Raw genomic sequence first — 14,845 nt, forward strand, 5'->3', positions numbered from 1 at the left:
TCTTTGGATAGTGGGACGAAACTGGAGCACCCGGAGGAAACCCATGCAGACATGGGGAGAATGTGCAGACTCCGCACAGACAGTGACCCAGCGGCAAAGCATTGAGATCAAGATTTTCATGAATGAAAACAGCAGTGACAATGGACATCAAGCAATGATTCAGCAACATGGCCTTATTTCCCAAGATGGATTCCAACAACCTCCATTTTCTGCTGGGATTACCTGGGGCACAAGGTGTTTTCAAGGGTCTTTGGAAGTGGCGAAGTTGGGCCAAAAATGGGAGAGAACTCCATCAGACTGGCTGCACGGCTTGTTCCCATCTCCATGAGATAATTCAAAAGTTGGGGTGACGGCAGTAACGGTTACCCACCCAGCCACAGCAGGTAAAAATTAAGCCGCTTGAGGAAGGTTCTCCATTTAACGGTGGCGCCTTTCCAGGGGCAGGCTGGGTAACCATCAGAGCTGGAGGCTCCATTGAATGGGGAAGGCACCCTGCTAATAATCGGTCACAAATGGGGAGCGTTCTGGGGTGGGCAGGAGTGGGGGGTTCCCCCACTGGCAATCAAGAATAGATGGGTCCTTGCCCCTCCCAATGTACATCAGTGGAGCCCACCTCTGATGGTGGATTGCATTTTTCAATGTTGATTAACCTCCTATTGGTCTTCCAGGCTTAGGCACTCACTTGTGATCCTTAACTGGATGGGCCCTGGGAGGTGGATATTAATTGGCAGCCTCCTGCATATCCTCCCTCCGGGTACCACTGCTAAGCTTTATGGATTTCCAATGAAATAAAATCAGGACCAGGGAATGAAAATTCTGTCCTCAGTTCTCGACCGAAAACCTCACAGTAAAAATCTTCCTCAACTCAACTCCAAGAGCGCTGTGCCTGCTCTGGTGACGAGCCACAATTTTACTTCCCGACTTTGTGTCTTTTTCCGCTTCACTATCAGCTTCCATTTCCTTAAGCAACCTAAGCTATGGACTTCTCATAAGTCTGATGTCACAGCCAGGAATCACAATTTGCAATGTCCCTTTCCAGAAACCTACAATTTTGGTTTTGTCTTTCATAGAATCATAGAATCTTTGCAGGAGACTATTAGGCCCGACCTAGGCCCATGCCCCCTCCCTATCACCGTAACTCCACCTAGCCTTTGGACACTAAGGGGCAATTTAGCATGGCCAATCCACCTCACCTGCACATCGTTGGATTGTGGGAGGAAACCGGAGCACCCAGAGGAAACCCAATTCCATTTCCATTTCGGGACTGTCTCAGATGATGCAGGGGTTGTGACCACAGCCAGTGCAGTCAACAGCTAGCCAATTAAGGATATCATCATAATGCTTATTCCCCAAATTCCTTTGCTTCCCATCTAATCCCCCATCTCTCCTTTAAACACTTCAATTGATTTTACCTCGATGGGAGCATATGGCTGCATGCTTCCCCAACTGTTTGTGTGAAGAAATATTCTCTGGGCTCACTTTGGCTGTCACGGTTCAAATTCCTTTGCGTGTGTTTGCGATTAATTGATGCTTTAAAAGCCTATTTTAAATATTTGTGCATGTTATGATGGATCAAGTACTGCATTCATATCCAATAATAAACTGCAGGCAGCTGTAAATTTACAAATGGCTAAAAAAGACATATATGGAAGGAATGTTGTAAATTGTAAAATTAAGTTCAATTCTGCGAATCCTTATTTTATTAAACAGAGAGGTACAACTTCAATCTAATTTCATTGAAAAGCGTGCTCTTTGGCGTGCTGGGAAGCTTCTGAGAGTTTAAGGTGTATTATTGTGGAAGACAACGCTATGTGGAGCACTGTAACGCTATCTTAAAACCTGCTGAGTGAACTAGATTAATGGCAAAAGAAGCAGGGTGGGGGGGTGGGGGGGGGCATAAGGAAAAATCTTTTTATGCAGTGAATTGGAATGTTCTGGAACACACTGTCGGAAAGGGTGGTAGAAGCCCTGTTTCTTTCTCTCTCCCCCCCCAACCCTCCATGGGGCCCCCACCGACTATTCCCCCCCCCCCCCCCAGGGACACCTTGGCTACTCTCCTCATCCCTGGCACACCTCATCCCCCCCGGCTGCCCACAGCAGCCTCTCACAACCCTTCGCACCTCAAGACTATACCCAATGTCCCCAGTGACCACACGACTACCCCCGCAGTGACTATCCCCCACTGACCATTTGACCACCCTCCGACTGACCATTTGATCACTCACCCACGGACTAACACCCCGCTGACCACCCTCCACTGACCACTCGACTCAACCTGACCACCCAACCCCTCCCATTATCCAACATGTCATCTTCACTCTGAACACTAAGCCCCCCGTCACCTAGACCGCCCATCTCTCCCAATGATCACCTTCCCACTGACCACCTAACTCCACATGACCACCCAACCTCCCCCGCTGATCACCATGGCCACATTGCACCCCTTAATGACCAGCTGACCCCTCCCCCCTCCACTTACCTGACAAACTTTAGCTTCTCCTCCCTTCTCAACGTGACTGGACCTTTAAACCCTACCTGCTTTATGGCAGCTAGTGGTGTAAAAAAGGAGGCGTGGCTTCCTCACCTCCGACTCTACTGCCCTCGACACATGGCCCCGGGAAACCGCTGCACTGCGTTGTTCTCATCCAGCCAGAGTCGGAGGGGAGGTGGTAGGGAGAGAAAGGCACGGCCTTATTCCAGGGTAGGTAACGAGGAGTGACTCTGGCTGCCACGCCACAGAAGTTACGGCCCATTCTTCCAGGCTCAAACCTTCATCTTTCATTTTGCAGCCAGAGGAAAATTAGGTCATACTAAACGTTGTTTGAAGATTTTATTTTTTTGTGGTGAGAGTGCCAACAGATGGTTTATGTTGAAGATCGTCTTGCTCAATGTTACAATGTAATCATTTGAAAAGTGGACTCTGTTTGAGTTTTATTTGCACCCAGCTGCCATTCTGACAGTCCTAGTCACATGGCTTTTTTTTGTGGATTGCATCTTTTCTCTGTCTACACTCATTACGTGCGCTGTCGTGGATCCTCAAAATAATTTCCACTTGAAACATCAACCTAAGAAGGAATGTATTTCTTCTTCTTGCCGAAAACCATTCATCAAATGAAAGTATTTTTTTTACATTTCTTCTTTCCATTTATCATGAAGCTCGAGACAATTCTGTAACAGCGGGAGTAAGAAAATAGCTGCAAAAAACATCTGGGAAAGTTACTTCAACGTCACTGTTGAATAGCAGAGAAAGAATGCAAAGTAAAGGAGGGTTAGGGGTGTGAAAGCTAAACGAAACGTACATCAGAGCCAGACCCAGGAAAGCGTGATTTCAACCTCTGGTCGCTAGCCATCTCAACTAAGCACCTTCCGCTCATGCCCACATGCCCACAAACCAGAGGGACAACACCCCAACTTTCGATTGGGCAACTTACAGCTTTCGGGACCCCGACATTGAGTTCAACAACTATAGGCTGCGAACATTCTCCTCCGTCTTGACCCCCTTGCTAAATTTGTCCCAATACAACAGGGTCCCAGCAGGGCCATCTGTCACTTGTTCTTTCATTTTACTTTCGCTGAAACACACAGCCGGAGAATCCCATACATTAACTCTGTTTCTCTCTCCCCGGATGCTGCCAGACCTGCCGAGTCTATCCAGCATTTTCTGTTTTTATTACACCCGGGAGCTGTTAGGATTGAAATAATCAGTCCTCACAGCACAGTTCCAATGGCCTGAAGTTACTGAATTGCGCTTTGCAATTCCCCTCAAGAAATAACAACACATTTTCCCATCACATTGAAAGTAAATCTGCTGCTTCCATTTTCCAGCCAGATAGGTTTGCATGTGGGAGGCCATCTGGATCATTCAGGGGCATTTAAAAAAATTTGTTCATGGTGTGTGGGCATCACTGGTTGGGCCAACATTGGTTGCCCATCCCTAATTGCCCTTCAAATGAGTTGTTTGGTAGGCCAGTTCAGAAGACATTTAAGAGTCAACCACATTGCTGTGGGTTGTGGAGTCACATGTAGGCCAGGCCAGGTAAGGACGACAGATTTCCTTCCCTAACAGGCATTAGTGGAGCCAGATGGGTTTTTATAACAATCGTTTCATGCTCATCATTCGACTTTGAATTCCAGATATTTATTGAATTCAAAATTCACCATTGTCATGTTGGGATTCGAACTCAAGTCCCCTGAGGATTACCACGGGTCTCTGTATTACTAGTCCAGTGACAATACCACGTCGCCATTGCTGCCCCCTTTCTTTCAGAAAATGTATTTGTGGTATTATCAGGTATTACGGTACCTGAGAGGCTGAAGTACCATTGGTTAAACCTAGGGGTTTACCATTGGCTGTATAGTATAGTAGCTCCGCCCTGATAGGCGGGGTATAAGAACCAGTGCCGTCCCAGCAGCCCTCATTCTGTACCTGAGCTGCTGGGGAACAGTTCTAGCTTATTATAGCCTTCAGTTGTACTACAACCTCGTTTTTGTAGTTATTGATCGTGTATCAATTTAATAAGCTAGAACTACGAAGAAAGAATGGACCTCCGAATCAAGCCGGAGTGTCTGCAACTCAGTCCCCACGCGACAAACTCAGCGACGATCTTTAAGCACTGGCTGGCGTGTTTTAAAGGCTACCTTGAGACAGCTGGAGGCACACCCTCAGGGGAGCAGAAACTGCACGTCCTGCACTCAAGAGTAAGCCGAGATTTTGATGCAGCAATCGAACTTTTAAAAGGACACTATATTCGCCCAGTAAATCAGGTCTACGCTCGTCACCTGCTTGCAACAAGACGACAAAACCCCGGGGAATCGTTGGAGGAATTCTACCGTGCGCTATTGGTGCTGGGCAGAAGCTGTGGCTGCCCGCAGGTTTCGGCGAGTGAGCACACGGAACTCCTAGTCCGGGACGCTTTTGTAGCAGGTATGAGCTCTTCAGAAATCCGCCAGCGTCTTTTAGAGAAAGACACCCTGGGACTTAGGGAGGCATGGGCCCTTGCAGGGTCCATGGACGTTGCCTCCAAGAACGCCTGATCCTACGTGCCCGACCGCGCGGTGGATCCTGGGCAGCGTGGAATCCCGCAGCGGCCGCCCCAGAGACCTTCCCCACTTCCCCACAGGCCTGTGCTGTCAGGCGGCCAGCCAACCCCGATGGACTCCGCTGCTTCTTTTGCAGGCAGGAAAAACACCCCCGCCAGCGCTGCCCGGCCCGAACATCCATCTGCAGGGGGTGCAGCAAAAAGGGCCATTTTGTGGGAGTCTGCCAAGCATGAGCGGTGGCCGCGGTCTCCAGCGGCAACTCCGGACCGCCACAACGAACTTCTCCAGGGGCCCCGGGCGGCCAGCGGTCGCCGCCACCCCTGTACCCCAGGCCCACGTGCGGACCCCAGGCGCCGCCATCTTGTCCCTCGGACACCACGCTGGACGGATGGGTGCCGCCATTTTGTCCACCCCCACCACCATGTGCGACCAAAGGGAGATGCCATCTTGGATGCCCCAGGTCCCCAGCTCGGCCGACCACGCACTGCCTGAACAAAATCCCCAACTACTGCGTCAGGCCTCAGTGACCCTGGACCAAACTCGACCTCGAACACTCTCAACAGCAACGACGACCGTCTTCATCAACGGCCACGAGACGTCCTGCCTGATCGACTCTGGGAGCACGGAGAGCTTTATACACCCCGACACGGTAAGGCGCTGTTCCCTCTTTATCCACCCTGTTAATCAAAGAATCTTCCTAGCCTCCGGTTCTCACTCTGTAGAGATAAAGGTGTTCTGTTTAGCAAACCTCACAGTCCAGGGAAGGGAATTCAAAGATTTCCGCCTTATGGGGCTGTTTAGCACAGGGATAAATCGTTGGCTTTGAAAGCAGACCAAGGCAGGCCAGCAGCATGGTTCAATTCCCGTAACAGCCTCCCCGAACAGGCGCCGGAATGTGGCGACTAGGGGCTTTTCACAGTAACTTTATTGAAGCCTACTTGTGACAATAAGCGATTTTCATTTCATTCCATTTCATGTTCTTCCCCACCTCTGCGCGGCTACACTCCTGGGTTTAGACTCCCAGTGTAACCTTCAAAGTCTGACCTTCCAATTCGGCGGCCCTATACCCCCCTTACTGTCTGCGGCCTCCGCCTTCCCTGTTTGCGAACCTCATCACGGATTGCAAACCCGTCGCCACCAGGAGCAGACGGTACAGTGCCCAGGATCGGATCTTTATTAGGTCAGGGGTCCAAAGGTTACTGAGGGAAGGGGTCATTGAAGCCAGCAACAGTCCCTGGAGAGCTCAAGTAGTGGTGGTAAAGACCGGAGAGAAGCATAGTATGGTCATCGACTACAGTCAGACTATCAACAGGTTTACACAGCTGGACGCATACCCTCACCCCGCATATCCGACCTCGTAAACAGGATCGCACATTATAAGGTCTTCTCCACGGTGGACCTCAAGTCCGCCTACCACCAGCTACCCCTCCGTACTAGTGACCGCAAATACACTGCCTTCGAGGCAGACGGGCGGCTCTATCACTTCTTAAAGGTTCCCTTCGGTGTCACTAACGGAGCCTCGGTCTTCCAGCGCGAGATGGACTGAATAGTTGACCGGTACGGTTTACGGGCAACGTTCCCGTATCTCGATAATGTCACCATCTGCAGCCACGGCCAGCAGAACCACAACACCAACCTCCGAAAATTTCTCCAGGCGGCTAAAATCCTTAACCTAACATACAATAAGGAAAAATGCGTGTTTAGCACTGACCGTCTAGCCATTCTCGGCTACGTAGTGCGAAATGGAGTTATAGGCCCCGACCCTGAACGCACGCGCCCCTTATGGAGTTTCCCCTCCCCACTGCCCCAAGGCCCTGAAGCGCTGCCTAGGGTTTTCCCGTTACTACGCCCAGTGGGTCCCCAACTACGCAGACAACGCCCGTCCCCTGATCCAAACCACAACTTTCCCCCTGTCGATAGAGGCCCGCCAGGCCTTCAGCCGCATCAAAGCAGACATTGCAAAGGCCACGATGCACGCCATCGATGAGTCCCTCCCCTTCCAGGTCGAGAGCGATGCGTCCGACGTAGCTCTGGCGGCCACCCTCAACCAAGCGGGCAGACCCGTGGCCTTCTTCTCCCGTACCCTCCATGCTTCTGAAATCCGCCACTCCTCAGTCGAAAAGGAGGCCCAGGCCATAGTAGAAGCTGTGCGACATTGGAGGCATTACCTGGCCGGCAGGAGATTCACTCTCCTCACTGACCAATGGTCGGCTGCTTTCATGTTCGATAATGCACAGCGGGGCAAGATAAAAAACGACAAGATCTTGCGGTGGAGAATCGAACTCTCCACCTACGAGATCATGTATCGTCCCGGAAGCTAAACGAGCCTCCTGATGCCCTGTCCCGCGGCACATGTGCTACCGCACAAGTGGACCGCCTCCGAGCCCTTCACGAGGACCTCTGCCACCCGGGGGTCACTCGCTTTTTCCATTTTGTTAAAACCCACAACCTGCCTGTGGTGGTATGTATTAGGGGCAATACGTACATCATGAATGCCGAGGAGCTATTGGAGGACAGATGCTGGGTCCCGATTTGATCTGCCGCCTACTGGGCTCCACCCAGATAGGCGGGGTATAAGAACCCGGTTTACTCCCCGCAGCTGCATTCCGTGACTGAGCTGCTGGGGAACAAGTCTGCTCAATAAAGCCTCGATTGAAGTTCTCTACGTCTCGCCTCGTGTGTGATCGATGGTGCTACAATTTATTGAGCAGACTTAAAAAGGAATATGGAGCTCCGGATCGCCTGCGAATCGACCCCCAAGCAGCTAACGCAAGATCGGCGTTTAAGCACTGGCTGGCGTGCTTTGAGGGGTACCTCCGAACGGCCCCCGGCAGACCAACAGAAGACCAGAAGATGCAGGTCCTGCATTCCAGGGTGAGTCCCGAAATCTACTCACTCATCGAGGACGCGGAAGAATTCCCAGCGGCGATCAACTTGCTGAAACAGACCTACATTAGGCCCGTCAACCAGGTCTACGCACGCTACCAGCTCGCGACGAGACGACAAATCCCCGGGGAATCGCTGGACGAATTCTTCAATGTGCTGACGATCCTGGGAAGAAACTGCGACTGCCCAACGGTAACGGCGAACGAACATACCGACCTCCTGATCAGAGACGCTTTCGTAACAAGTTTGGCATCGTCGCAAATTCGCCAGAGACCTTTAGAGAAAGACTCTCTCGGACTCACAGAGGCACGGGCCCTTGCAGCCTCCCTCGACGTGGCCTCCCAAAACGCCCGCGCCTATGCCCCCGACCGCACTACAGCCCCTTGGGCTCCGTGGACCCCCGCCGCGACCGACTCCCCCGGCACCCCCCACCCCTCCGCAAGCGTGCGCGGCCAGAATCCCAGACCACCTGGGGGGGCCCCGCTGCCACTTTTGCGGGCAGCCGAAACACCCCCGCCAGCGCTGCCCGGCCCGCTCGGCCACCTGTAAAAGCTGCGGCAAAAAGGGGCACTACGCAGCGGTGTGCCAGTCCCGTGGGGTCGCCGCAATCTCCGGGGAACAAATGGGACCACGGGCTCAACCCCCCCAGCGACCCACGGGCGGCCAATGGGCGCCGCCATTTTGGACCCCGGACACCATGAGGGGGGGACGGGCGCCGCCATCTTCCTACCCACAGGCCGCGTGTGATCCATGGGAGCGGCCATTTTGTCCACCCCCGGCCGCGTGCAACCCATGGGAGCGGCCACTTTGTCCAACCCCGGCAGCGTGCGATCCATGGGCGCCGCCATCTTGGCTGACAGGCAAGGACCCCAGCGTGGACGGCTCCACACTGCCTGAAGACAACGATCTGATGCACCAACCACGTTTGGCATCGGTGACCCTCGACCAGTCGCGGCCCCGGACGCTCCAGACGACAACGACAAAGGTGTTGGTGAACGGGCACGAGACGCCGTGTTTGATCAACTCGGGGAGCACGGAGAGTTTTATTCATCCGGACACGGTAAGACGCTGTTCCCTGGTAATTCGGCCAAGCACCCAAAACATTTTCCTGGCGGCGGGGTCCCTCTCCGTTGAAATCAAAGGGTTCTGCATCGCAAACCGGTGCAGGGGAGAGAGTTCAAAAATTACCGGCTGTATGTCCTCCCCCATCGCTGCGCTCCCACTCTCCTGGGGTTGGACTTCCAATGCAACCTGCAGAGCTTAACATTTAAATTTGGCGGCCCTATACCCCCACTGACTATCTGCAGCCTCGCGACACTCAAGGTCGAACCGCCCTCCTTGTTTGCGAACCTCACCCCGGATTGCAAACCCGTCGCCACTAGGAGCAGACGGTACAGCACCCAGGACCGGACGTTTATCAGGTCCGAAGTCCAGCGGCTGCTGAAGGAAGGCATAATCCAGGCCAGCAATAGTCCCTGGAGAGCTCAGGTGGTAGTAGTGAAGACAGGGGAGAAGCAGAGGATGGTCGTAGACTACAGTCAGACCATCAACAGGTACACGCAGCTATATGCGTACCCTCTTCCCCGCATATCCGACATGGTCAATCGGATTGCACAGTACAAGGTCTTCTCCACTGTGGACCTTACGTCCGCCTAACACCAGGTCCCCATTCGCCCCGGTGACCGCAAGTACACTGCCTTCGAAGCAGACGGGCGGCTATACCACTTCTTAAGGGTTCCATTCGGCGTCACGAACGGAGTCTCGGTCTTCCAACGGGAGATGGACCGAATGATTGACCAGCACGGTTTACGGGCCACGTTCCCGTACCTCGGCAACGTCACCATCTGCGGCCACGACCAGCAGGACCACGACGCCAACCTCCGCAAATTCCTCCAGACCGCTAACGCCCTCAACCTCACCTACAACGAGGAAAAATGCGTGTTTAGCACCGACCGTCTAGCCATCTTGGGCTACGTAGTGCGTAATGGAGTGATAGGCCCCGACCCTGAACGCATGCGCCCCCTCATGGAATTCCCTCTTCCCCACTGGGCCAAAGCCCTGAAACGCTGCCTGGGCTTCTTTTCTTATTACGCCCAGTGGGTCCCCCAGTACGCAGACAAGGCCCGCCCACTAATCCAGTCCACTACGTTTCCCTTGTCGACAGAGGCACGCCAGGCCTTCAGCCGCATCAAAGCGGATATCGCAAAGGCCACGATGCGCGCCATCGACGAGTCCCTCCCCTTCCAAGTCGAGACCGACGCATCCAACGTAGCTCTGGCGGCCACCCTCAACCAAGCGGGCAGGCCCGTGGCCTTTTTCTCCCGGACCCTCCACGCTTCAGAAATTCGCCCCTCCTCAGTAGAAAAGGAGGCCCAAGCCATAGTGGTAGCTGTGCGACATTGGAGGCATTACCTGGCCGGTAGGAGGTTCACTCTCCTCACTGACCAACGGTCGGTAGCCTTCATGTTCGATAATGCACAGCGGGGCAAGATAAAGAACGACAAGATCCTGCGGTGGAGGATCGAACACTCCACCTACAACTATGAGATCTTGTACCGTCCAGGCAAGCTAAACGAGCCTCCTGATGCCCTATCTCACGGCACATGTGCCAACGCACAAGTGGACTGCCTCCAAGCCCTCCACGAGGACCTCTGCCACCCGGGGGTCATTCGTTTCTACCACTTTATAAAGGCCCGCAACCTCCCGTACTCCGTCGAGGAGGTCCGAACAGTCACCAGGAACTGCCAAATCTGCGCAGAATGCAAACCGCATTTTCTCAGGCCAGATAGAGCGCACCTGATAAAGGCTTCCCATCCCTTTGAACGCCTCAGTCTGGATTTCAAAGGCCCCCTCCCCTCCACCGATCGCAACACGTACTTTCTTAACGTCGTTGACGATTACTCCCGTTTCCCCTTCGCCATCCCCTGCCCCGACATGACCGCAGCCACGGTCATTAAAGCCCTCTGCACCATCTTTACCCTGTTTGGTTTCCCCGCCTACATCCACAGCGACAGGGGCTCCTCCTTCATGAGTGACGAGCTGCATCAATTCCTGCTCAGCAAGGGCATCACCTCGAGCAGGGCGACCAGCTACAACCCTCGGGGGAACGGGCAGGTAAAGAGGGAGAACGGAACGGTCTGGAAGACCGTCCTACTGGCCCTACGGTCTAGGAATCTCCCAACTTCCCGCAGGCCCGCCCAGGAGTAAGGAAACAGAGAGGGACAGCGCAATGCTCCCAGAGTCGACCGGACCCGAGCCAGCACCACCACCACCCGGGCTGAGACGATTGGAGAGGGCGACCAGAGCACCATCTCGACTCATCGAGTCGACTTAAGATGTATATAATTCAGTGGCCCAGTAAAGCGGCATTGTTGTAAATAGTTAACGCTGCTAATCGGGTAAAATGTGAATAATTCAGTGGCCCAGTAAAAGCGGCATGGTTGTATATAGTTCAATGGTTAAGGCACCGACCCTGTAAACCCCTACCACCCACCACCCACCACCCCGCCGGGTTCTTTTTTAACAAGGGGAGAATGTGGTGGTGTGTATTAGGGGTAATACGGTACACCATGAATGCCGAGGAGTTATTGGAGGACAGATGCTGGGTCCCGATTGGATCTGCCGCCTACTGGGCTCCACCCAGATAGGCGGGGTATAAGAACCCGGTTTACTCCCCGCAGCTGCATTCTGTGACTGAGCTGCTGGGGAACAAGTCTGAACAAGTCTGCTCAATAAAGCCTCGATTGAAGTTTTCTACGTCTCGCCTCGTGTGTGATCGATTGTGCTACACTGCCCTACTCCATCGAGGAGGTCAGGACAGCCACCAGGGACAGCCAAATCTGCGCGGCGTGAAATGAAACGAATGAAACTCACTTATTATCACAAGTAGGCTTCAAATGAAGTCACTGTGAAAAGCCCCTAGTCGCCACATTCCGGCGCCTGTTCGGCAAACCGCACTTCTACCGACCAGAGAGGACGCACCTGATTAAGGTTTCCCGTCCCTTTGAACACCTCAGCATGGACTTCAAAGGCCCCCTCCCCTCCACCGACCGCAACACGTACTTCATGAACGTGATTGACGAGTACTCCCGGTTCCCATGCACCATCCCTTGCCCCGACATGACCGCAACCACCATCATCAAGGCCCTCCATAGCATCTTTGCACTGTTCGGGTTCCCCGCGTACATACACAGTGATAGGGGGTCCTCCTTTATGAGCGACGAACTGCGCCAATTCCTGCTCAGCAAGGGCATCGCCTCGAGCAGGACGACCAGTTACAACCCCCGGGGAAACGGACGGGTAGAGAGGGAGAACGGAACGGTCTGGAAGACCGTTCTACTGGCCCTACGGTCCAGGAACCTCCCAGTCTCCCGCTGGCAGAAAGTCCTCCCTGAGGCCCTCCACGCCATCCGGTCACTGCTTTGTACGACCACCAATCAGACACCTCACGAACGTCTCCTTGTCTTCCCCAGGAAATCCTCCTCCGGGACCTCGCTCCTGACGTGGCTGGCAGCACCCGGACCCATCCTGCTCCGAAGACACGTGTGGGCGCACAAGTCGGACCCGTTGGTCGAGAGAGTCCATCTGCTGCACGCTAACCACCAGTACGCCTACGTGACATTCCCTGACGGCCAACAAGATACGGGGCGTCATTCTCCGACCCCCCGCCGGGTTGGAGAATGGCCGTTGGCCGCCGTGAATCCCGCCCCCGCCCCCGCCGAAGTCTCCGCTCCCGGAGATTGGGCGGGGGGCGGGAATCCGGCCGCGCCGGTTGGCGGGACCCCCCGCTGGATTCTCCGGCCCGGATGGGCCGAAGTCCCGCCCAGGAATTGCCTGTCCCGCGTAAATCAAACCTGGTATTTACCGGCGGGACCAGGCGGTGTGGGCGGGCTCCGGGGTCCTGGGGGGGGGGGCGCGGGGGCGATCTGACCCCGGGGGGTGCCCCCACGGTGGCCTGGCCCGCGATCGGGGCCCACCGATCCGCGGGCGGGCCTGTGCCGTGGGGGCACTCTTTCCCTTCCGCCTCCGCCACGGTCTCCACCATGGCGGAGGCGTAAGTGACTCTCCCCACTGCGCATGTGCGGGAAACTGACAGCACCCGCTGACGCTCCCGCGCATGCGCTGGGAAACTGACAGCGGCCGCTGACGCTCCCGCGCATGCGCCGCATTTCCGCGCCAGCTGGCGGGGCAACAAACGCCATTTCCGCCAGCTGGCGGGGCGGAAATCCCTCCGGCGTCGGCCTAGCCCCTCAATGTTGGGGCTAGGCCGCCAAAGATGCGGAGACTTCCGCACCTTTTTGCCGGCGCGATGCCCGTCTGATTTGCGCCGGCTTTGGCGCCAGTCGGCGGGCATCCCGCCGTTGGGGGAGAATTTCGCCCATGGTCTCCCTACGGGACCTGGCGCCCGCCGGAACCCCACGTACATCCCAGCCACCAGTCCCACCCTCCCCTCCACCGCAGCACCTTACAGGAGGATCAGTCCTCCCGCCGCCCCTGCCTAGGTCCCCCCCACCCACCGACACCTCCTACAGGCCCCCTTCCCAGGTCAGCCGTTTTTCCCACCAGCGTCGTCTCGGGGTGACGAAGCTGCCATGGAGGCCGAAACCACGCTCCCCGAGTCGCAGATGCCCGGGCCCCCACCGGAATCACCACCGAGGCTCAGACGATCCCTGAGGACGACCAGGGCACCCGACTGACTGATTGCTTCATTTTAATGAATGTATATACCCGCCATGCTTGTAAATATTCGCTGTAAGGAGGTATCACGGTACCGCCATATCTGATCATACCATGTTGTTACATTTTGTTGTTGCTGGCCACCACCCCCGCCAGACTCTTTTTAACAGGGGTTGAATAGGGGGTATTATCAGGTATTACGGTACCTGATAGGCTGAAGTACCATTGGTTAAACCTAGGGGTTTACCATTGGCTGTATAGTATAGTAGCTCCGCCCTGACAGGCGGGGTATAAGAACAAGTTCCGTCCCAGCAGCCCTCATTCTGTACCTGAGCTGCTGGGGAACAGTTCTAGCTTATTAAAGCCTTCAGTTGTACTACAACCTCGTTTTAGTAGTTATTGATCATGCATCAGTATTCAAACTAGGAGATGATCCAGGAGTCATATCTAGTGTTGATTCAAACTAGCTTCCTAGATTGGCTTGGATTTTCTGGTTGGGAGTTGAGAATTTAAAGCATATATTTATGGGTGGTCTTGTGTGTTGTCTTGGCTTTGCAGTGATTCATACAGAACTGCTAATGACTTACTTAGAATGATGATTTATTAGATGACACGTGGAAGGATAGCATACAGAATCTATACAGACTGGGTTTCTCTGGAACTACCTGGTGTGCGCCTGTCCTTGTGTATGCCTTACAACCTTCTGCCAGTAACCGGATGTCGCATGTCTGATGTCTAATGCCACCTGCCGGTGGGAGTTCACATTGCTGAGTATGTGGAACATTACTCAGACATATCATCACATTGTGGTGCAGTGATTGGTGTCCTTACCTCTAGGCCAGAAGCTCGGTTTTCAAGTCCGAATTCAGGACTTGGTAACGTTAATGACCAGGAAGCCAGCAGTAGGAATGACAAAAAGGTATTTTTATTTAACAGAACATAAAGTGTGCCCATGGCAGTATCTATGTACACTTCACAATCCCAGTTGGGACAACCAACTTGCCGGTCCCTGTTTGGGACAGCTTTTATGCTCGATCTTATGAGCCCCAGCTAAGTGTGCCTCTGCCCACTTGTGGGAAACTCACATTTCACAAGTCCCACGGGGAGATCAATTATGGTTTCCCCGTGGGCCTTGTGGGAAGTGGGAATAATTACCGTCCCCCCCCCCCCACACACACCCCAAGTCCAAGGGGTCCCCCTCTGCAACCATCTGAGGAGGCCTTCTGCACCACTTTGCACAAGG

This window comes from Scyliorhinus torazame, chromosome 6 (assembly GCF_047496885.1).
Source record: "Scyliorhinus torazame isolate Kashiwa2021f chromosome 6, sScyTor2.1, whole genome shotgun sequence".
NCBI lineage: Eukaryota > Metazoa > Chordata > Chondrichthyes > Carcharhiniformes > Scyliorhinidae > Scyliorhinus > Scyliorhinus torazame.